At 40.4% G+C, this 24,913-nt stretch overlaps 1 protein-coding gene across 1 annotated transcript in view; it reads right to left on the minus strand.

Moving 5' to 3' along the window:
* The window catches only part of schip1 (schwannomin interacting protein 1), a 205,129-nt gene that overhangs the window by 171,361 nt on the left and 8,855 nt on the right, over positions 1–24,913 (minus strand). The window lies entirely within an intron of this gene.

Here is a 24,913-nt window from a genome sequence, read left to right on the forward strand (position 1 = left end):
ACTCAGCGTAACCATCTCACCTTCACAACCTCTCTTCATTATGATCACGGACACTTTGCCAAAGCCACCTGCAATGTGTAAGTGGCTCATACTCTCTCTGCATCTCAGTAGACTCAGTATAGAAAATCATCTCTGGTATAATTGCTACATTGGTGAATGTCAATATTGTAATATTCTGTTACTGTGGAGAGCTAAAGCCAATAAAGGCAATTCTTGGAACATTTGCTGCCCTAATTTGGATAAATCCTTAACAGGAATATGAATTTGGATTGGAGATGTATCTTTAGCTGTGTCAGGAAATGGGTCATTATTCTAATGCAGTGGACATGTCTGACATGATTACACTGTATCTGCTTCATTGTGTTGACAGTGAGGGGCATGCACATCTGTGTGTTCATGTGTGCTCTGTGAATGTCATTCACAGAGCACAGCAAGTGTGAATATTGTGGTGTGTGTGGGTATGTGAGTAGCCACTCCAGGACATTGTAAATGTACAAGAGTGCACATTTTGTGAGAGCACAACTTGATTTTATTATTCACTGTCCAAAAGCACATGTTGCTAAAGGAGCCAATCTGTGATGGCTAGACGACTGGGTCAGAGCAACTCTAAAACTGCCGCTCTTGTGGGGTGTTCCCGGTCTGCAGTGGTCAGCACCTATCAAAAGTGGTTCAAGGAAGGAAAAGTGGTGAACCGGAGACAGGGTCATGGGCTCACTGATGCATGTTGAGAGCAAAGGCTGGCCCGTGTGGTCCAATCCAAAAAACAACCTACTGTAGCTCAAATTGCTGAATTGCTGGTTCTGATAGAAAGGTGTCACACAGTGCATCACAGTTTGTTGTGTATGGGGCTGCATAACATTATGACCACCAGGGTGCCCAGGTAATCATAATGTTATGGCTGATCTGTATATTTCTGACATCTACTAGAAGTGACAACCATAAGACCTGATATTTGTTGATCTAATGACTAAATTCAGCCAGTTAATGGGAAGGTTTCCCTGCTTCTTATCAGTTCAGGACATATGTGCTAATATGGATGGAAATTTCCTCACACAATTACCACCACCACAAACAGGATTGTTATCACTGTAATATTAGTCTATTAGTCATGCAGCTTGATGCTGGAGTTAATGACCCAGTGGCTGAGACAGTGCAATGAGGGGCAATAGGACAGCTAGCACAAATACTCAGTAAATTGGAGGTGGGCTAAGGTGTTGCAAGCAAAACCATTGCTGCTGTCGCCTCAATTTTTAAAAATAAAAATTCACTGTTGCTGTTCTAACATGAATCATAGATATATCACTCTCTTCTTCTTTGTCCAATAACTCTGCCATTCTCACCGTGAAGCAGACAGGCACACAAACACAGAGAAAAGACGATGGTGGCATCTCTAATCCTGTAAAAGTAGCAGCAGGAGGGAGAGAGCCTTGTGACGGGAGTGCTGGATAGAGAAAGCTTGCCTACAGCGATGTCTCAGCTTTTGGATACACTCCGCTGGAAAAAAATCATGTGGCTACACACACTATGCGCACACACATATGCAGGAAACCGTACATGCACACACACAACACAACTTTGGGGTTTCAATATTCTCTGCCTGGTATCCCACCTGGATGCTCATGCAGCCTGAGGAGCATGGAAAAGAAAGGCAGCGAGCAGTGAAAAGCATTTCACCTCACTGTGGGAGCGGGTGACAGGGCTCAGCTAGCACACACTGGGGCCCTGTCAGGTATACAGACATACACACACACACACACACACACACACACAGTGGCAACCTGCATTGCAGTGCAACTATTACTTAAGAAAAGTTCAATAAGATACAGGGTGATAAACTTGTCTCAGCGTTATGTTCAAGGTGTGCGGTATATGGAAATGAATTAGTAATCATGCATGAGATTGTGTACAAGCTGAAATGAAGCAAAATGAGCAGTAAACATTGGATGCAAGAGCTTGTGCTTGTTGTAGGTTGAATTGCTTACAGGTGTTCAATGGCAGTTAAGTTCCTACATGTCATGCAAGTATCTTCTCATGTTTTCTTTCTTTCTTACTCCTGCGAACAACTCAGTAAGGAGCACTCGCTACAAAGTGAGGACATCTCTTTTCAAGTCTGTAGCTAGAGAAAGCAAGCTGTGCTATTTGAAGTTTACAGGTCACTTCGGTTGGGTACCGTTCACATTTGAACCGATATCGGTACCTGGGATTCGACACCCAATGGTACTTTTGTTTGGTACTTGATGCTCTCTCTGTATTAACAAAAATGTAATTTAAGTTTTAAAGAATAAGTCCAAACAGTGCTTGTATACTGTGTATATGTATATTTCCCTGTAAGCGGCATGCTATTCATGTACTATTGGTTTCATACTAAGGGTGCATATATACAAAAGAATAATTCTACATAATAATCCTGTCAAGCTGATCAGCACACTTGCCAGCCTCCAGCCTAAACCAGTAGAGCAAACCTAACCAGGGTATCTTCCCAATTACAGTCATGATTATTCACAGGCATATTAACCTAATAATAACCTCTTATTGGAAATCATAATAATGTTTGGGAGCAACAGAGATGTAGAGGGTCTCTGTAACCATAGTAACTCACTCACCCCCGTCTGCACATGGTGCGAGAGGAGAGGGACAGACACTGACTCTGGTCTGTCTGTCAACCATGACAGTGACAATCCCCGTTATCTCCATCAACAACCTATCCAACTAGCTAATTAATTACCTAGTTGTCATTGCCTGACTTGAACGTTTCATTGTACCTGAAGGGTTCAGCTTCAGCACTGGTTGCACGCATGCTAACGTCAGCTGTGACTGCTGCAGGGGACTTAATTGGCTTTCACACTTCAAATACGGCAATGTTACACTCTTCAACTTTAAATATATTTTGTTTGACCAGTTGTCTCCTCACGTTAGACGTGTGTCCTGGCCAGCTTTGACTTAAACAAACTGCAGGCGTTCTCTCTCATTATCTCTATACCTTACTCTCTTACCCATGCGTGCTCTCAGGTACTGAAATTCGTCACTTATTGATACAACATGAATCGGTACTCAGTAGTACTGACGTAATTCGGTCAGTACCCTCAAATTACAGACTTTGGTAACCAACCCTAATCACTTGGAATTTCAAGTGGTGATACGTCATACGTTTTACCATCAGTTGCTGACAAAACTCTCAGCTTAATATCACATCTCAGCAACATGTAGATCTATGAACATTATAGCAAATATTTTGGACAAAAGACATAAGAATGCTAACGCCATTCAATGCAGTTTTATTTTGAAGTGAACTCCAAAGGAAGAGAGTTAACTAAATTTGTTCTTCTTCGTCTTGTTCCCTCACCGCTGGAGGAAAAAGAACAGTTTCCCAGGTAACTGCAAGATGAGGATGGAGAATAGGTTAGAGAGAAGAGGAGGGGAAATGAGGAGAAATGAGGCAGAAAAGAAGAAGATAAGAAGAAAAGGCAATATTCAAAGAGTAACCCAATAGGAGACATTCTATAATACAAAGGAAAACCGGCATGGTTTAAGTTAATTCTACGAAGCTACCTTAACAGAAAGTCACTCTAACCTCATGTCTCTTGTATGAAGCTGGGACATTCTCATCTGTGCAGCATAAGATCATATTCAATAGAACAATGCACTAAAAGTTAATCTGTTCTTTCTATCAGCTGGGTGATGAAAACCATGATCCCGTCTGTAGTCTTGAGGTGTTCAGCTTTTATCCTGTCGTCCTTTCACACTCTTACTAATGCTCTCTTTCACCGTCTCCCTACGTCTCAGACTAAAGGAAAAGAAGGAGGGGAGGTATAACAGAGAAGGCAAAGTGTTCTTTCTTTTGTGCTATTCCATCCCATTTCTTCTCTGCACTGCTCCAAATGGATCCTTCACAAGTCACAGAAACCTCCTTCACAGCTATTTACCAAGGAAACTAGTTTTGTGTGTGTGTGTGTCTCATGTGTTCAGCTATGGACATGCAAGTTCGTATTATGACACAGAGACAGAGAAAGAGCATGCATTCAGGTTCCACATAATAAAATTAACCACACTTTATGTTTTATACAGTGTGATGATTATATTCTAAGATCAAATTAAAGCCTATTCTAAACCCTCCTTCCAAACTCATCCAGCCGACTCACCTTAACTCCCCCTTCCCAGCCAGGCCCATCTTCTCACACCCTGTGTGCCATAACTGCTAATACAAAGTCCCATAATGTCGGGTAAATTAAGAGGCTGAAGAGATGATGTTGTTCATGCCAGTTTCATGGCTTGATATGATTTTAAAGGGCTTGTAAATGTTGGAGTAAATACTTGTCAACAAAGTGTTTTTTTTTTGCATTTCTAAATTCATCTCAATTAATTGGTTTTCCTTCACATTCCCTTTTGGAAATATTGGACATACTATGCATGTACTAAATATACCTTATTCAGATTATTTGTACTGTATGTTGAGTTGAGTTTCATGAGGCTGTAAGAAGCTACAATTCACTTTAAAATTAGAATAGGAAAAGAGGTTGTAAAATTAAAAAATATCTACAAATGTGTTTTATTTAATTTCTACAGCACACAACATAAACGTATATGTGTTAACTTTTAACTGTTATCTCTGGTCCAGCAGGAGCCACAAAAAAAAACCCTAACAAAAAATAAAATCACAGCAAAACCAAATAGGCAAGATACAAAATCTATCAGACAAAATAAAAGCAATAAAAAGTACACCAACAGCAATTCTCAACCACAGGACTGATGCTGACTAGTGAGCCTCAGAGCGCCATCTAGTGGGCCCGGAGGCAGATGGTTAGATCAATTATTTCTTAATTTCTTTGGCAATTTACAAAGCTAGTTATTTAATCTAGTTATAGAATCCAGATAAATGAAAAACCTCAAATTAAAATGCATACTTTTAATGACCAGTTACATTTGAATATCACAACATCACAACATCACATCATCAGGTAGAAACAAACATGCTTTGCAACTGTTAACTTGTATTTCCTCAGATGCAGTGACACAAAATCGGCTTTGAAACACATTTTTTTATCGATCTGAAATGGGTCCTAAGTTACAAGAGGTCGAGAACCCCTGTATTTGAATACAGAAAATGGCTATGATCTGATCTTAATGTGTAAAATTGGTGGAGTGCCCCTTTAAGATGGGCCTGGGAGATGAAGAAAACAGCCCTTTATGATGATTAAAAGTTTTAAAAGTCTTTTCTTTCTTTCTTTGGCTATTTGATGCACAATTTATTTGAAATTCTGCACATAAATAAATGTATAAAGTACATATAGAGTTATAATTGATATCTCTCTTTTGGCTTTACTGGAAGATGCTTATATTACTGTATTTGTGATGTTCGATATACAGCAGTTTTTGGCATGACACAGAAAATAAATTAACTAAATGACTACATAAAATGTTTTTCTCCAGTCATAAATATGTCACAAGGAAGGTGATCATGTGATGTGGATGTTACTTGAAGAACTTAAATCTCTCAAAGTGCCAAACTCCAAATTAAAGAGGGAATTAATTATCTTTACAACAAATCTGCCAGTTTTTTTTATAGGCTGTAGTCTAATCTTTTGCAACGTTGCCAGCGAACCAAGGGCTGTGTACTTGATTATGCTCTGCATTCCTATATACGCTGTGAATCCAGTTATATCACATTGTGTTACAGCCTTCCAAAGTGCCTTTAAGATGGGAGCAGGGGGCATAGTAACACCTGGAGCGTGTTTGGCTCTTTAACAGCCCAAAAAACATCTACATAAAACTCCAATTACACACACTCATAAAAACTCACACAGGCTACAATATATCACCATCTCTAAACTAGATTGATGAGGAAGGGAAAGGTGGGCATATTTCAAAAGAGCAAGGAGCACCCTGAAACAGAATGCATCAAACTTTGCCCCCCAGCAACTCTTGGCTTCTTGTAATTAGAAGGCAACATTAATGCCATATTAATGAGCATCAGCACGCATGCACACACACACACACAGCACACATAGCGACAACACACACACAACACACACACACACACACAAATACAGGTTGAGAGTAGAGAGAAAGAGAGAGAGTGGAATTAAATCATGACGTCAAATTTATGTCCTGGCCATATTTACTGCTTTAATAAGAGTTGGGTAAGCAAAGAGAACTGCTGGAGGGCACACAGCCTATGTCAGCAGATATTCAAACACACCCATACACACATCCGTGCACGTACTGTCACGCACACGTCCTTGTCGATGTGACCTGTTTTACATAACAGTCTCTTTAACCAACCGGCAGCCTTTAAATCGCCCACCTTTATGCGGCTGCCATATTTACACACTACAGGCACATGAATGTGCGTGCACATACTCCATACTCTGTTTTAACCGCACACCTAACAAGCTATAGGGGTCATCCCTAAACAGGCAACAGCTGAAAATGGTGTGTGTGCAGCTTATTGTAAATGAGTGTGAGAAGATAAGAAATCCCGAGAGATCCAAAAGGAAGGAAAATGTAGGGGGTGGGTGGGAGGGCAAGTGAGAAAATTGGCCAGATCTAATTAAATGCCCCTCAGACATGAGCTGCCTGCAGAACTACTCACTGATAAACCCATCCTGACTCCATCTCTATTGTAAACAAAGCCTCAACAATATCGCTGCTCATTCTCCCTTTTAACTCATTTGTACGTTCACACCAGCCTACACACAGCAATGAGCATTAAAACATACTATAGCTTGTGTCCATATACTGCTGTCCATGTAACTCAATCCAACGGTGAAATGGTGACAGAGGTGGAGGTTGTGTGGAGGAGCCAGAGCGAGCAGCTGGCCACCTCGGCTGCTTGCAGGGCTCAGGGGCAGGCTGTGATATCTGACTGCTGGGTCGCAGTGGGGGTGGAGATAAAAACCCATATCATCTAATCCATCCATAAATGTCCATCCTTGACTTGGAAATAAGAATTTGACAATTTCTGGACCTTTCAATGGAGCACATGGTTACTGAGCAAATTATATCTGCTGATGAGGAATGCTTGATGTGGTTGAAAGCCACAGAAAATGACAGCGAGTAAACCTTGAAATGGCCTATTTTTGGTCAAAATACCATTTCAAGGTCAAGAACTAACTTTCATGTTTACTCTTTAAGTCAACACAGGTGAGAGGCCCTAAAAGTGTTATGTGCGACATGCATAACACTAGGGAGGATATTTGTTTGGGCATGAGCTGTCTTTTGTTCCATCTTCTTAAAGCTAAATAGTGTGTGAAAATTATTATTTGCATCCTGTGACAGGTTTGAGGTTTAGGTTCTATTTGTTCCAAACAATCAAACAAGATGCAAGAACAGAATTAGCTTTGTTGTTTGCCGCAGTGACTATAAAAGGGATCAATTCACTTAAATTACAAAAACAAAACAAAAAAGGCATTCAAGTTAGTTTTTTTGACCTTGAGATGTGTGACAATATAATCTCATAGCTTTTTCAAAGCTCAGAAACATATTTCATAGTCCTCATTAGTAAATGGAATTGGTCACATCACATGATAAACTGAGTGTGGAAAAATGGTCCCATCATAACAAGTGCTCATATACGGTAAATGATGAAGACCATGACTACAGTATCTGAAAAAGATAGTTAGTGGATCTTAGGTTGACATTATCTTGTCACACATACATAAGAAACAAAAAAATACCATTCATTTGCCTCTATGTGTACTTGATTAGGCTCTTTGCCTCTATGGATATCCATGTTTTTTTCTTTTATTTGACCAGGTGTTGAAATATCTGAGTTTGAGATTTGTGCCTGTTCAAAGTCACAGACCCTTTGAAGCTACATTTGTTCAAGACTTCAGATTCTGAAAGCGCTTAATGTGTGAATCTGACCTTTGGTAATGGGATTTTCACAATAGAGCTTCACCTACTGATACTTTTCTTGGTAACGTTTTAGAAGCTGTTACAAATTGTACTGCAGATTTCACCATTAGTGAACAAGCCGCAAAAATTATACTATTCAACGTGAAAGGACACATCCACATCTACACACACACACACACACACACACAGACAAATACATTGAGAAAAAGCCATTTCCCAGTCTGAAAGCATACTCCATATCCATGGAGATAAATGTCAGTCAGTGACCCTCTGTCCCCCTGTACAGGGTGGACAGAAAGTTGGAGAGGAACAGAAAAGAAGAGGAGGGAGGTCTGACCTCCGGCTAGCTGCCCCTCTGGGGGCCACACTGACAGACTGCATGAACAAGGGAATGAGAGTGAGTGAGGGAGACAAAGAGATGGATTGGAGACTGATAAGTAATTTCTCCTTGACATTCAGGGTAGTCAGAGTACCTGACCTGGGAATTGGCTGTCCAGGACAGAAGGGAGTCTTCCAAGACAGAGACATCACCACACCATAATAATGTTCTGTGGATCCCAGAGACCATGTAATGCCTGTGTGTGTGTGTGTGGTTGTGGAGTGTGTGTGTCTGTGTCTGTGTCTGTGTGTGTGTCCATAGGGTAAGCATGTGAGCATTCAGGGTTAGAGATCAACCTCAGCACAAGAAAAAAAACAAGCCCAAAGGCATTCACAGGACAAGACAGAGAGGCAATGCTCTCATTTGTGTTTGTGTGTACGTGTGGTGCATGCATGTGGTGTAGTGGATCAACAAGTCTTTCCTGGAAAAGTTAACTGGATATATTTGTGTGGGTGTGCGTGTGTGTGTGTGTGTGAGAGAGAGAGAGAGCATTATTTGCAGCAGCAAACTGTGCAGCAGCTCTTCCCTCTTCCCTCTGGGTCTCTCTGTGAATCAATGGCCTCCGACCCAGCAGTGTTGAAGTCTGACCAGAGAAAATTAAACCACAGAGGAATGGAAAGGACAGCAGTGTCCAGCCTGGCTAAAGGTTATATAAAAAGGTGCAGGAACTTCTGATCCACCTACCCAGACCTCAGTAACAGCCGGACAGAGCAACACAAACAGACACAGGCGAGAGTTAGTCGACAGAAATGCTGATAGTCACCGATATACCCACACTAATCTCTCTCTCAGTATAACATAAGAGGCTTTATGATTGTCTGAATTTATAGGCCAAACTCTATATAGAAAATTAAATAAAATGGTCTCCTCCTTGCAGTTCCACAGAAGAAGTGTAGGATGTCTAAACTAATACAATCTGATTAGTCTATACGGAGTGGAGCCACTGCTAGACATGCTGTAGATGATAATCTCACCATTCAGCATGTTTGTTTGGCTACAGGGGGGGCAAATCATACAACTCTTCTGAGATTGCGCAGTGGAAGAGTATATAATATAACATTTGATTTATTGTAAATAAATGTCACTGATATGGCCCTGCACTCTGTTGTATGTATGATCTTGTTAATTTCAGAATTGTGTTGTTCTGAAATAAACCAAATCAGGAGCACAAAAGGAAGTATGCACAATGTCACTGATAGTTTCTGACAAAAAGCAAACAATCTGACACTCTTCTTTACCCATTTTTCTATCCTGGTTTTCTTTGTCTGTGGAGAGCGTCAGAGATGGAAACAGACACAGAGCGAGACACTAAACAGTGGATGAATATTATTAGATAATCATAGACATCTAGTTTATTTTAAAGAATTCTACAATGGCTTAATGTTTAGCCATGCTGGTTCCTTATTATACTAAATCAATGTGGAAGACAAGTCAGAGAGGGATCACATGTTCCAAGCTTACATTGTAACTCTTATGTAGGAGTTTGTGCTTAGTGACTATAGCTGCAATCTAGTGGAGGCTAACCAGCAGGAAAGCCTCTAGCTTCGAGGGTGTTACTTCCATACACACAGGGCAGCATGCATTAAAGATGAGAGCTGCTCACACCAAATACCAGCAGAGAGCCTCCTTACACTTGTGGACACACGAGTGCAAACATGCAGAAGCACACAAACGCACACTGACTTGCTCAAGCTTTGGCTTGTCTTGAGGTGCAGAGAGCCAACATGCAACAAGATAGAGAGAGAGAGAGANNGGGGAACTTAAATTAGAAAGCAAACAAGCTGTTCACAGCTTCCTCATCTATAATGCAGAAGAGAAAGCCCCAGTGATTCAGCAGCAGAAGAATATACTGATGTCATCTGTACGTAAGTGTTAAAGTGTACAGCATGCTTGAATTCATGCGCCTATAAGCAATCCTGTGAGTATATGGAAGTAAAAATTCATGTGTGTATATGAGTGTTTCGCATGGATATACAGGATGTATGGGAAAATCAATGCCTCAGCTCACCCCTCATCCTCCTCACACACAGATACACTATGACAGAGGGGCTTTGGAGGCAGTATCGAGAATCTGATGTAATGCAGCTTCAAACACTCAGAGGGATCAGAAGGAACATCACACATTGTCACAAAAAACACAAACCCTCTTTCCAGCTTGCATTCTGCCAGACAGATTACTGAGGCAAACGAGCTCTGGGAGAGAATGAAAGATGGTAAAGGGACAATACAGGTGAGAAGAAAACACACAGGAACTGGAAAAAGTAAAAATGAGAGAAATCTGTATTTCTTACGCTCCAAGTGAGGCTGGGGTAAAATGAAACTGACAACTACTGCAAAGAGATGACTATCATTCTACACTTGGGGGAAAGAAATACAAGCAAAAGATTATTATTGAGTCTATAGTTTTTTCTGGGCCAGAATGGCATCAACTGTTCCCAGTTTCTACAGTTCACACCAGAATTTGCTGCTGTGCCAGGCGACTGTGTTCTCAGAGAGCGGTCTGGGAGATAAGGAGCTAAATATAACCGTTATAGAGCCTCTACACATGCTACTACAGTGATACAGCCAGGCTCCTTCCAACAGGCTGCAGAATTATCTTGATTTAGCTCAAGTGCGTTTGGCTACATGGGCATGCTGAGATGGAAAAATAAACTTGTTTTTTGATTAATCATGCATGTGTCATCCATTGATGTAGATGGTGGCTATGTGCTTGAATCCTGTTAACTGACTGTCTATTATCACAAATGAGTGAAGTTGAAGGGAGGAAGAAAAAGTTATAGTTTGACATTTTGGGAAATATGCTAGTTGATGTTAGTTTTTGCTGAGAATTACAGTTTGATACCCTTTCCTCTATCTGTATGATGTCTAAATATACAGCTATACTGCTACAGCAGCCAGAAGCCATATCTTAGCATGTACAAAAAAAAGAAAGTGAATACCGGTTAGCATAGTTGATCCCAAAATGTGAAACTAGTGCTTTAAGTAGTGACTTTGACATGCAGTGAAACTCTGCAGTACCACCTTTAGAACAACCCATAATTAGTTCACATAAAGCTCCTTACCGATGTATCTGTCAAGTCTCTTGTTTTACTCTAAGAGCCAATCTTGAAGTATCAGTCTCATTTAAGTAGGTGAGACACTGCGGGGTATATGCTTGGGTGTGTGTGCAGTTGTCCTCTTTGTGTCAGAGACAGAGTGGCAAGAATAGAGGTGATAAAGGTGACATTGAATATTTTTAGTGACCACACACACACCTTGTCAAAGGTTAATGAAAAGGTAATTAGTGCTTTTGTTGGTGCATACATGGCAGCACTGAAAATCAGACTCCATTTCAACACATGAAATTTACACACCTGAATCTTATACTTCCTGAACTCGACCCTGCTAAAATATGTCTAGCTGTCTGTGTAAGTGGGTGCTCCATATACGAGTATTCTGACCTTGTCCAACAGTGCCACTGTGAAAGGTGCACAAGGCACAAGAAATGATTTAATAAGGTCTCATACTTTTTTGGTGGAAGTTTGGAGAGGAAAAAGAAAAATGAGATAATAAAGTATTAAAGAGAGAGAGAGAGAAATAAATGGAAGGTAAGAAAAGCAGAACATAAAATAGAGTTGGAAAGTGGTCTACACTAAAACATAATCCCATGCAATATTTTGTAAATCTCTAATCATTTTGTCAAGCCTGAGGTTATTCTGGGTTACCATTCCTTAAAAAATACCTTAGATTCTTCTTCTTTTGTCAAACAATAATATACCTGTTTGCACAAAACTGCTTCATACTCTCTCTATGATTTTATATAAGTCGAACAAGGAACCAGAAAAAAGAGAGTGAGGCTAAAAGGAAAAAGGATATTTATATGCCTCACACACCAAGGAGAGAAGTATTTTAGGGTGACAGACATTCCAATTAACAGTCAACACACTGAGTGAGAGAACAAGAAAGATATGTAAAAAGATACAGAGATTGTAAGATGAGAGGTAATTAAAACTGAGCTCATGAGCCCAGTAATTCTTCCTCTGTCTTTATTATATTTGAAATGTACTCCCTAAACTATCCATTTTCACCACCAGTTGAGATGGTTAACCACTGCACCAATTAAAAGGAGTAAAATTTATGAGAAGAAATTTTGAACTTCTAGAAGTCAACTAACTGTCTTTTGTGATGAGTAAATAAAACTCCGCCAGAGGAAAAAATGGATCCCCGGAATGCCATCTGGGGTTAGTAATTAGCTGCTCTGCTGCTGTTGCTATGATCCTCCTACGGTATTTAATAAGGGTAACATACTCTCATTGCTGCCTCACTTAAAAAGGTTCCATGTGGCCATAAATTGGCAAAAGCTAAATTATTTTATGAGTCATTTTTCTTCCTGAAAGCTGCATATTACAGTTTTAAAGATTCATACGGCCCATTCTTCACCTAAGCTCTTTATCTCCTCATTCTCCTGCCAACTTAGTCCCTTATGGCTCTGAGCCAACTTCTCGTTGTATACATCTAATGATGTATCACATTCATTTTTTTGTTCCTAAACAATAACTACAAAAAAAGTGGTAACCCTGTCTTATTTTCTCTGAGATTCTCTCTCTCTGCCTTGCACACATAAATGCTTACACATTACTTTATAAAATACCTTTGCATGTATAAGTAAGTATTAGAGTATTAGAGCCTGAGAAAGTAGGCCAGATTAAAGGGTGAATATTTACTCATTATGCGTAATGGCGCAAGGCGAAAACTCGCTTCGCATTTGTCGTGAACATAAGAGATTAAATTTAAAAACTGAAAATAACCTATTTGATGAATATTTTAAATAATCAATAGCTGCAGCCTTAGTTGCTATAACATAAAGTATTTTATAGTACAGATACATGTAAAGTACCTCTGGCTTCTTAATGAAAAAGATAAGGAGAAGAAAAGACTGCCTCTAAAAAGTCCTCTGAAGCACCTTTAACTCTCCAAAATAATGCCCATCTTTGTGTTGTCAACAGCAGCACAAAGTAGAGAAATGATGAGGTTCACTTAGTGCAACTGTTTTGTTCTGCTGTCTCCAAATGTTCCTTTTCTCTCTTTCTCTTCTCACTGTCTGTATTTTGGATGTAATACTAATTCTACTTAGTCTTTTCCGGGTTCACTCCGTGGCAGGAAATAGCATCTGCTAAATGACTGCTGGAGGAAGAACATTTGCAGTTGATGCATGATATCATTCTTCAAAATAAACATTTTACTGTAAACAGTATCGTAAACCTCTCTCCCTCACACACAGACAAACACACCATTATGTTCACAGAGATAGCACAGTAACTCATGAGTAGTCATTAACCATACACAGTGGCTACAGACCCAGAGTGGTTCCTGTTTGCCATTACTGATGCGGCTTCTTGAAATTGCTTCATAAAGAGGATCACTGATTTGTGTTTCATATGCCAGGCTCAGAATGGCTTAATCAAGACAACTAGTAACAACTGCCAGGTCCAATAATCCACAATATCAGGGATCTCTGCCATCATTATACCACCAAAGTTGTCAGGATACCATAATATTTTCCATATTGATCCATTTTCTGATGCTCATCCAAGTCCTGGTCACGGTGGTAGTGGTATAAGCAAAATATCTCAAATGCCTCTCTCCCTAGCTACTTCCTCCAGCTCCCTCTGGGGACCCAAGGCCAGATGTGATATATAATACCTCCAACATATTCTGGGTCTGCCCCAGGCTCTGCTCCCAATTGGAAGGGCCCAGAGGACATCCTACTCAGATACCTAAACTACCTCAGCAGCAGCAATTTGTTCCCAACCCAAAGAGAGTAATACACCATCAGACTTAGAGGTGCTGACTCTCATGTGCTCAGGCGCTGAGCCTTTCACTGCATAATTTGCCATTATAAAATGTACAGATTGTAATGATCCAGAGGTTTCACAAGATTAAAGGTAAAAGAACATAAATACCAGTACCAGCGGAGTTTTAAGAAGGTGGAGGTGGAGGAGAAAGGTGCATAGAAGAAGAGAGGACAGCGATTAAGAAGCTGGAAGAAGAAGAGCTTCTGGTATCTCAAAAAGAAGAGAAATGCAAAGGTAAGGCTCGGGAGAAGACTCAGGCCAGACTACAAAATTTAAAGAAACAAAATAAGGGGAACTTTTTCAGCATTTGCAATACTACAGTTTATCTAGCACAGACCAAACAACAGTGAGTCATCCCTCTTAATTTCTAACCATTTGGATTGTCTAAACAAACTAAATAAATAGGCAGACAAATGAAGGTTAAATGCTGCTGGATGTGCTTGAAGCATGCACAGGTGGTGAACACAACAGCAGTTTTGTAAAACTGATACAAGAACAGTAACATAACAAAGAAAAGCATGAATTATAGGATTACAAATAGACAAATGACAGAAAAAGTTTTAATCTAAATCTTACATGGCCATGAGGTAATGTAAGATTTGGAGAAAGTGCCGCTCAGTAAAGGTTACATAACTAAAGAGCTGAGACTGACAACTTCTCACCTTTTTGGCTGACTTTTTACAATGTGCTTAGGATTGTGATTGACAGGTTGGGGAGCTGCAGGACGTAATTTGCATAAGTAAATAAGGACATCCTGAGCAAGTTCACTGTTACCATGGTGATGGTAAAAGATTATGAGGACACATTGGGCCAATATTTAAACTGCTAGAGGGGCAACTAGACAGGTGCTCTGTGCGTGGGTGCACATGAGCACACACACACATGCTTTCCACACTCATACACATGCCAGTACAGTACCTTTTCTAGTTGATGCATATGCAAATACAAGTGCTTTCACAGTGGCTTCAAAGATTCAACAATCTATTATAGACAAAGGCACGACTTCAAAGCAAAGGCTCTTGGCTGGGAAGATTCCCCAACACACTAAAGCACACTCACATCCGACAACAGTACGTTTTTACACGCTAACGTGCACATGGACCGCATTAGAGGAAAGCCTGGCATTTAGCCCACAGCCATCTCCAATTCTCTTTTAATGTCTTACGTTCTTTTCTTTGTGATGCAGTAAAGAACGGATATTCATTATGTGCATCAAACCAGAGGACAGAACCTCCTTCCTTCATCCCTGACTCATAGATCAAAAAGACATGAGAAAGGGCAGACAGAGATCAAATGTGCCTGTGAGAAATCCACCCACAGGACATCTCCAGAGCCTCCACTGGCATACTTAACACACTCATCCAATATTACAAATACACCCGTGCATACACAGATGCACATTCAGCATGGCTGAGCGGTTAAAGGTTAGCCTCGCAGAATCCGGCCTAAATCGCACAAGGTCAGTTTTCAATATGAGATCTTGGTCTGGAAAACATCGATTGACAGTCGACTGAGCCCCGCAGCTGTAAGCCTGACCAAAAAGCAAACTCTGAGCGGATAATAACAAGACTTGCTGCCTCACAAATCTCCTCTTACTTGTGTCCAACTATCTAACCATAGCATTGCAGGAATAAAGGCTTTGCTATTGCATTTCCTAATCCCAATATCATATTTATTCAAAAACATTTATGAGGGTAATTTGTGACCACTTTGACAGTGATTGCATAATACCCACCATGTCTATATCTGAAAATGAAAACAAAAATAAGACAAGGTAACAGCCCAGTGCACAACTCGTTACAAACAGCTTAAGCTCCATCAGCTGACAGCACACTGGCCACTGAAATACTGATATGAATGCATATTTAGTTTAATCCCTTTCAAGACCTAAGGTCTGCCTCAGAGTAAGGTTGTCAAAAGTACTTGAATACTCGCTATATCACATGTTTAAAATCATATCTGCAATCAGATGTTCACCCAAGGCTGCACAGGAAGGACTTCAGACTTTTCCTGTACTGTGCAGGTTGTTAATTTGAAAAAATAGGAAAAAATTATCCTATTTTGTGTGGCTGTGACTTTTTCCCTTTTTTCTGTGCGAACAAAGTTATGAAGTATCATTTTTTAAATACTTGTATCACAGCTAAATTTAAAGTTCTGGTATCGTGACAAGCTTATCTCAGATATAGACAAATAGAGAAAAAACATACAGATGCACATACACAGGCAAAGAGACAGATAGGTAGATATACATAGCTAGAGAGAATGAGGAAACATGAAGGACAACCACCACCACACAGCCAAAAACAATGTCTACTTTAATGGCCAGAACAGAACATTTCATGAATAGTCCCTTTTATCGAACTCCTGCTTAAGCTGTTCTTCACAGTAAGAGGAGTGATGAGAAGCTTGCCTCTCCATCACAGACTAATGAGACAATCAGCAACTAGCTGTCACAGCCAGGACTTTATGATATCAGGGAGGTGCCTCTAGTTTAACAGTCATTGACCCGCTAATCACTCCTTTCTACTTAGCCTCCTTATGGTCGATGGAAAGAGGACTTATCTGTGGGTGGTCTTAACTCCAGCTAAATAAACGTAAGATAGATCATTATAGAAAAAGGACAATCCAAATTAAAATAAGATCTGTGGCTAGCAATACAAAGAGCACAAGTGTATAAAAGAAAGTATGTTTTGTACAGTTATCTAATTAGCTTTCTTTCTCTAAGGACTGTGGTTCTGTGACGAGCAAGGTGCCAGGGATCAGATGAGACGAGAAGAGAATACCTTATGCACCCTGCTGCACACCACTTGAGATAAAACACAGCCTAGACTTCAGTTCCTCTTTCTCATCTAGCCCTCAACTGCTGTCTCCAACCTCCTTCTGCATATGCACGCTTTCAATTTTACTCTACAACACAGACACCTTCTCCATTCTGCAAGCAATTTCTGTCTCCATGTCTCCCTCAACCCCTCCTCTCCACCAAGTGTACTGTACACACTGTACACACACAGCAGGGATGCTGTCAGGAGGATTATAATGCCTCTGATCTGGTTAATGGACAGTAATGGTAGAAAGCTGATGAAGAGAGGAGAAGGGGGAGAAGATGATGGAGTGAGGGAGACAGAGAGACGGAGTATAGGGATAGTGAGAGGTAGAGATGGAGAGGGATGAACTATTCCAGAGGTTTTCTATCTGAGCAGGTCAGAGAGGCGATCAACCCTCAACTCTTCTCCTCCCTTCTGCTGCCCCCCTCTTGCTCTTTACGCTACTCCTCTCTCCTCCAGGGATCTCATTAGGAAACCCTCAAAGGCCACGAGTACTGAGTCGATCTGTGTATGAGATGGGCTAAAGAGGGGGACAAGCCCTATGTGCAAGAGGAAGGGAGTAAGCGGAGAAAGCAGGCAACTGAAAGAGATGGTGGAGGGAGAAACTGGAGGCTGCACAAATCGGTGGGGGAGGGGGGGGGGGGGGGGGTAACTGCAGAGAGAAGTATGCTGTAATAGAACAGTAGAGCATATAGCCTCAGGTACCAGATTGTTATTACTGCTGCAGATGGTTGAGAGACGCTTCGAGTAGATTTATGTTTTGTTATAGTCTGTGTGTGTGTCACATCCCTGTCTGTATGAGGCCATATGTGAGCATGCGTGCAGCTACATGCTTGTTTAGTTTAAGTAATGTCAGCTTAAATGGCATGTTTTCTAGATACATAACCAATTAGAAGCTCAGGGGGAGTCTGCAGTGAGCTACAGCATCCAACCAAATTCCCATACACCGTCTGTAAACCATCGCTCTCATTGAAATGCCGCACACATCCTGCTGTAAATATCCAATCAAGTGATTCGGGAGCCCGTGCTCGCAAAAACAACAGTAAATGCCATAAAGTGAGAAGACTAAAATGAAACTGAAATGCACACGCCCTTTTTGCTCCATAGTCTTCCTATCGTCCCTCAGTGCCATGATCAAAATCCATCTTGCCCCTTTTGCTCTTTTTCACTTGTCAGCTCTTCTCCATTTGTGTAACAGCTTTCATTGATTTTGTTTGGAGGGGTCATAAGATGCTCTTAATGTGCCACTGAAGACTGTTGTTGGTGTGTTTATATTTGTGTACATGAGCTGATGGCAGCATTTAGGTGTGTGTATCTTTGCAGGTCGGCAGATGTAATGGTCAACATTAATCTCTGGTGCGGTTTGGACAGATGCAGTGATGAAGAAGAAATGAGACACTTTGACAGACATACCTGCACCTGCGCATACACTCGATCTCACACCCACACAAATGGAGGCTCGTGGAGGCTTTAGTGTAGAGTTATTATCCTCATAATCACTCCAAAATCCACCACATCTTCCCTATGTTCCTTCACCTCCTCCTCCTCCTCCTCCTCCTCTTCCTTTCAGCTTTCTGGCCATTCATCGTTCTCTCTCTACCTCCTGGAGACATCAGCTCTCTCCTTACCTCATTTTCCCCCTCCATGATAAATCTCTAAGATATCTTCCCAATGGGCTTTTACAAAATCAATGGCTATTTTGGAGGATCACTTTCTAGGTTTAGGATTGTGTGCATGCTAGTGTATGAACACTATGTCTATGTAGATTCTCAGAAAAAAAAATCTTATTAAAGCCTTTTCAGAGTTTCAAATAATAGCTGGGGGCATGTCGAGCATGACCAAGTAAAGACAGGGTAAAAAATATTGAGGGGGGTGTAATAACCTAGGCTGTAATGTCCTCACATAAACGTACATTTCCACAGCACTTTCCTTTAGTACAACTCATCTGAGTCATACTCAATAATCAACAGAGAAATCACTACAAAATTCTTACCCTGTGTACTTCACTTCTGGTTTACAGTTATTTTGTTCATTCAGCTACTGTTAATAAAACTCAAAACCTGCACATTGCGTCTGCTAAGCTATGATTGGACAATCACTATTCGGGGAAGGGATTTAGCAAGGGGTTTGGTGAGTGAGTGAGAGTGGTTACGTTAAAAAGAAAAACTCAGAGCAACAGAGTGGTAAATATGGCACGACTCTGGTTTAAGGGCATTATTAATTATGAATAAGTGTTGAGAAAATATATATCATCCTGAATTTAACAAGACAACAGGGCAACATGTAACAGCAAACAGCAGCAACAACAGCAAATTAAAACAGGAGCCGATTAGAAAACAGAGCAACATCTTCCTAAATTATGCTCAAATATACAATGAATGTGTGTTTAATAGTGTTGTCAAAATTTGCCAAAAATGACGTTACATTATTCTTTATAAAAAAACACATATGTCTGACCTATCAGAATATCTATTTTTGCATATTATGTTAAGAAAAGCACTGCTTTTTCCCCCCACAACCACATATTTATTTTCACAATCTAATGTCAATAGTCAGATTTAACGTTTGTTGACAGCCTTAGTGTTATACATGACATATTTTTCGGTATGAGCAAGTCCATGTCTGCTGAGCTAAATTTTCCACTCAGAGTTTATATTTTGCAAAAGCAATCACATTTTCTTCTCTAAGGGATACAAATGCGAGAGAGTTACTGTCTCTCAGGAAGCCAGCTGAGTCTGGGCCTGTTTTGACAGTAAATAAGCTAATAGGCAAATGTCATGGCTATTAAATGAGTTAAGCCCGATCGATGTCAACTCCAGGGCAGAGGTATATAAATTTATTTCAAATGAGACACCAACTGACACCAATAAAACAAGTAATCTGTTAGCATCTGTCTGCAGAAACCGGGGAACTGGTGTGTGTTTGTGAACGTGGATGTGTGTCTGTGCATCAAGAGGCAGTGGGAGGGAAAGCAAGGGATGACATAGAGTGAGGGTGGGAAAAGGGGATTAAGAGGAGGGGTGGAGGTGGAGGCACGGATGAAGCCATCACTTCGCTTAGTGAGATTCTTGGCGGTGAGAGATGAGAGAATGATATCCCACGCAGGCTGCAGGAATGCTTACACTAACACTTTCCCTCCGCCTGGGCCCCAGAAAAGGAGGGGAAAAAAAAGTGCAAACATGTCACAGAGATAGGAACAGATCAATGTCCACAAACACTGTCAGCAAACAAACACAGCCACGGACACACAAACTTGTATTAACGCAACCCAAGCATAGATGATGCAATGCGTTTTTATCACTATTTCATTTCAACTCTCTTTCTTTCTCTCTTCTACTGACAGGTCTTCTCTTCTCTTAACCATCCATCACTGGAATTATTTAATGAGTGATCAGGCAGCCCAGCAGCAGTATTAGTTTCTCTGTAATGACAGTCTTAGCATTAAAGCATTTCAGTAGTTTTGATCAAGGGTTTGTGTCTCTGAATACAACTCGCCAAACCATCCCAGAGGGTCACACTCAGCTGTGAGTCATCAGGGATCCGCTCAAGCAACAAAGTCAGCATGTACGGATGCTCACATGCAAATGCACACTTAGTCACTTCACGTCAGACTACAAAAGAGCATAGTTTCAAAGCTAAATATGGAGCAAACTGTGCAAGCTGCCTAACAATAATCTACATTAATGCTAATAAAAAAGCAACACTGAAATCCACCCTGTGTCCATTACAGCTTGCAGACCATCATTTAATAGACTTCACAGGTCTAGGCTCTCTGCTGCGTCCAAGACCTCATCTGTATTCATAGCTGCAGCCAATCAGTTATTAGGTATCAGTTTCAAATTCACCCAGATAAGTGGACATGCAGAATGTTAAGTCTAGCCTGGAGATAAGTTAGAAACATGGCCACTATGAGCACTGCCCTCTGCGTTTCGCCTTAAGTTGTATTAAAGGGAGTTAGATGAGAAGATCGATACCACTCTCATATCGGTATGCTAAATATGAAGCTACAGCCAGTAGATGCTTAGCCTAGCTAAGCTTAGCATAGCATAGCGACTGAAAGCAAAGGGTAACTGCACAGCCTTGTTTCCAGGTAAATAGTGAAGACTTCAGGACGTCACTACACCTAGAAATAATCCTGCACACAATCCCTGTAAAACTGCAAATTGTAATTTGTACACTTGTACACTGGTTTTTGGTACGGTTTAAAGCATAAACAAACAAGTGCGGTGGTAATTAGTGAGTTTTAGAGGTGCTGGTAGGTGGATTTTATTACCTTTGGATAGAGCCAGGCTAGCTGTTTTGCAGTTTCCAGTCTTTATGCTAAACTAAGCTAAGTTTCTCCTGGCTGTAGCTTCACATTTATGGACACACATAAAAGTGGTATCAGACTTCTCATCTAACTCTCAGCAAGAAAGCCAATAAGCATATAATTATATCCTTTCATTAAGAATTTTACTGTTGCGTATCGCATAACGATCACATCTGAGGGAATTTTACAGTCTTATTGATCATTACTTTGGCATATGCTGACATGTTGTGGCTTTCAAAAGCTCACATACTGCCTACGTTGTTACGCAGCCCCCACAGGTCAGCAAACATACAGCAAACAGTCAGACCTATTGATTTACTATCAGGCATGACCAGCAGGACATGTAGGGCCTGGCCCCTTCTTTGTATAAATAATGCATTTGGGTCTTGGGTTACAGCAGGCTTGAGCCCACCATTGCTGGACAACTGCAATATATGGAAGACGCTTGCTCACAGAAAGTCGTAAGAGACTTGACATTGATATAAAGTCGAAGTTGGATTCTGGGAGGTGTTATGAGAGTGAGAACGTGGATCGAGGATGTTTCTCTATGTTAGAGCAGATGAGATAGAAAAACCTGAGTTTGTGCTGCAGTCTTACAGTATATATGCCGTGTGTGTGCATGTGTGTAGTGTTCAATATCAGAGTTCCATGAAATATGCATGAAGTATGTTTGAACCCCCCCAACACACACACTCACAGGCCAGTAGCAAGGTCCTTCAAGCCCACACAAGCTCACATGAACACCCACCCACCCACACATGCACGCATATGCGCGCGCACACACACACACACACACACACACACAGACATAGATATAATGTGGCACCCTGGCCTTACACTGATGAATGTCTGTCCTTCAGAGAGCACAACAGCCACAGGAGAGTGATACAGTGTGAATGAGGACGGACGAAGAGAGCAAGAGAAAAGGTGACGTAACAAAAAAGAAAAAACGCAAGAGGCAGGACAGTCTTGTGGGCAGAGGTGGAGACCAGAGGAGTGATGCAAGGAAGGGGAGAAAATAAAGGAGCAAGAGCAGCTCCAGTACTACTCCCCAAAAAAAACAGACTGAAACTGTTTATTTTCAAAAGAGTTTTGGCATATTTTTTATATTAAGTGACTTTAAGCAATATTTGGCAGTGATGTACTGATAATAAGTAATAATGTATTTATTGTTTGTATTTATGTAGTTGTTATTGTTGAGGATAGAGGGGCTTGGGAAAGATAAGAGGTGGAGGAGTTTTGCTTATACGCAGTATACAGTTCCTAAAAATAACCAGAGATATGTGTATATAGTGCATCAGTGCATATCTTGCAGAGCAATACTGCAGCCAATCATGCTACAGTCTTTCAAATAATCTGTGTGTTGATACGTCGTAGGGTAAGTTTTCAGATCTTTTACTTAAGTAAAAATTGCTATACTCCAATATGAAAGTACTTCATTACTTCAGCATTGAAAATGTACTGAAAGTATTAGCAAAGTGTACTAAAAGTATCAACATTACTCAACGCAATAAAGTGGCCCGTGTTACAATCATAGACATAAAACACCAGATGCGACATTATGTTATAACTCATGGGATAACAATCTTGCATCTTGGGTATTGGTTAGTATTGGCACTTATAGGCAGCAACTATGGTTGTCAACTGTGCAGCACAATAGAACCTTTTCAAGCCATTTTAACATGAAATAGTAGTATGGTTGTATAGTATAATAGTAGATAATTAGGGGTTTGTTCGATTCAGGTTAAACAAAGTCAGGGGACTGCTATTGTACCTGCCTACTGGAGAGTCTCTGCTACACTAAATCGAACAGAACTTTAATTAGTGTCATTGGTAACACCTGTGGTTATTATCCTACTATTGCATGTCAAAATGGCTGCTGTGAAAAAGGTGTATTACTTTACTGAAATTACCAAAGAGACCAGGGAGGCTGGTATCACTTTCTTATTATATATTGTTAATATTACCATACATTTGATGCTAAGAAGCATTTTTCATAATGTGTCAAGACAAATCCAGGTAGCCATTTACCTTACAATCTACACAAAAAGAGAAGCTAGGCAAATCTAAATAACAGTGGACCTTGACAGCAACACGAAACACTAACCAACCACACAATCACTCAACTACATATTCTTTGAGGCTGATCCTGTAAAGTAATCCAGTCGAAGAAAGGAGATTTAAACTACAGCAATTTGCTAAATTCAAGCAATTTCTGCAACCTGGCCTAATTCCAGATGCAAATAACATCATGGGCAGATTCTTCTGGTTGCCAGGTTACCATTTCTCCATACATTATCATCGTAAATTTAATGTCCATAATGTTACCTTGCGATCAGTAGTTCTGCAGAAGGCATTATGGCACAAGATATAAGCCTTTCCATAGAAAAGTTTATTAGCAGTGTGTGTTTCTGATTGTAATTTAATGCAAATATAGGCCAAAATACTAAATATATTTACGATTTCTACATAAAATATATTACAATATAGTATATTAGCCATCCAGAACACCAAAGAGTTATATATTAATTTAAATGAATGAATTATCAATAATAAAAATTAAAAAAATTAAAAAAGTTCTGTAATATAAATGCCCAATTATGTTCGAAAGCATGATTTGTTCTAATTCGAGTTATAATAATCAAAATTCAGAATCAGAATCAGAATCTTTGTTTTTTTGGTCTAGACACACATTTGTCTTATGCTGATTACACCAAATAAAAACCAGTACTGGTGTATTGGTAGGAAAATATATGGATTATAATGAAAACATAAGAAAAAATCAATAGATCCAGGTATGATGGCTGGCATATGGTTCCATCCTGGAATAGTAAATCATTATCACACGTTGGATTGCATCTATGGTTACATTATTATATATCACTTGATTAGTATTAGGGGAGGGTATTGAGGCCACATATACCTACCAAGTCCCCACTACATAGACAGGATTGGATGGGTGGTAGATACAGATTTTATATTTCCATTAAATATCATGTTGGGAAAAAAAAAGAAAGTGAGAGCAAAGAGGTAGAGGAGGAGAGGGTGGATCTTTGTCATCTTGGTTTTTAAGTTACAGTAACTTTCTAATTAGGAAGACATTTGCTGCTGTGCTAATGAACAACAAACTCTTTCAAGCAGAACAAACAACCTAAAAACAAAGCACACACATACACACACACAGAGTCTCACCAGGACACCAGCCCATCTGTTTGCTAAGGGAATCTTGCTTTCCTCTAGAACTGCTTATAAAGAGAGTGGGAAAAAAGGCATCCCACACACACATACATGAGTGAGTATGCAGACATGACATCATATTTTTCTGTGCCGAGTCTCTGCAAAGAGCGTGGGCAGGCTTGCGCGGGTAGCTTGTGTGATTACTACACTGCGAGAGCCAACACAGACTGCGAAACCAGCAGAGCAGACTGTGCATGTGTGTGTTTGTTTGTGACTGTGTGTCCTCGTCTGTCACTTAGAACTTGAGGCGATCTAAAGGCATCTTTACGCATCTCTGCATTCATCTCCTTATCTCTGCTTCCACTCCTCCCTCCGACTTTGTTTCTTTCTCCCTCCTTCTCTTTTTATTGTTTATCTGCTGTTCAGTCTGGGTTTTTTTTTTCTGGCTTTTTGTTCGGCTGCCATGCCCTGTGAACACTGTTTAATTCTCCCCCCATGCTCCCTTGGGAGCAGGAAGGGGTGAGGAAGGGGTGAG

The sequence above is a fragment of the Morone saxatilis genome, unplaced genomic scaffold (genome assembly GCF_004916995.1).
Source record: "Morone saxatilis isolate NCDOM2014 unplaced genomic scaffold, NCSU_SB_2.0 Contig8, whole genome shotgun sequence".
NCBI lineage: Eukaryota > Metazoa > Chordata > Actinopteri > Moronidae > Morone > Morone saxatilis.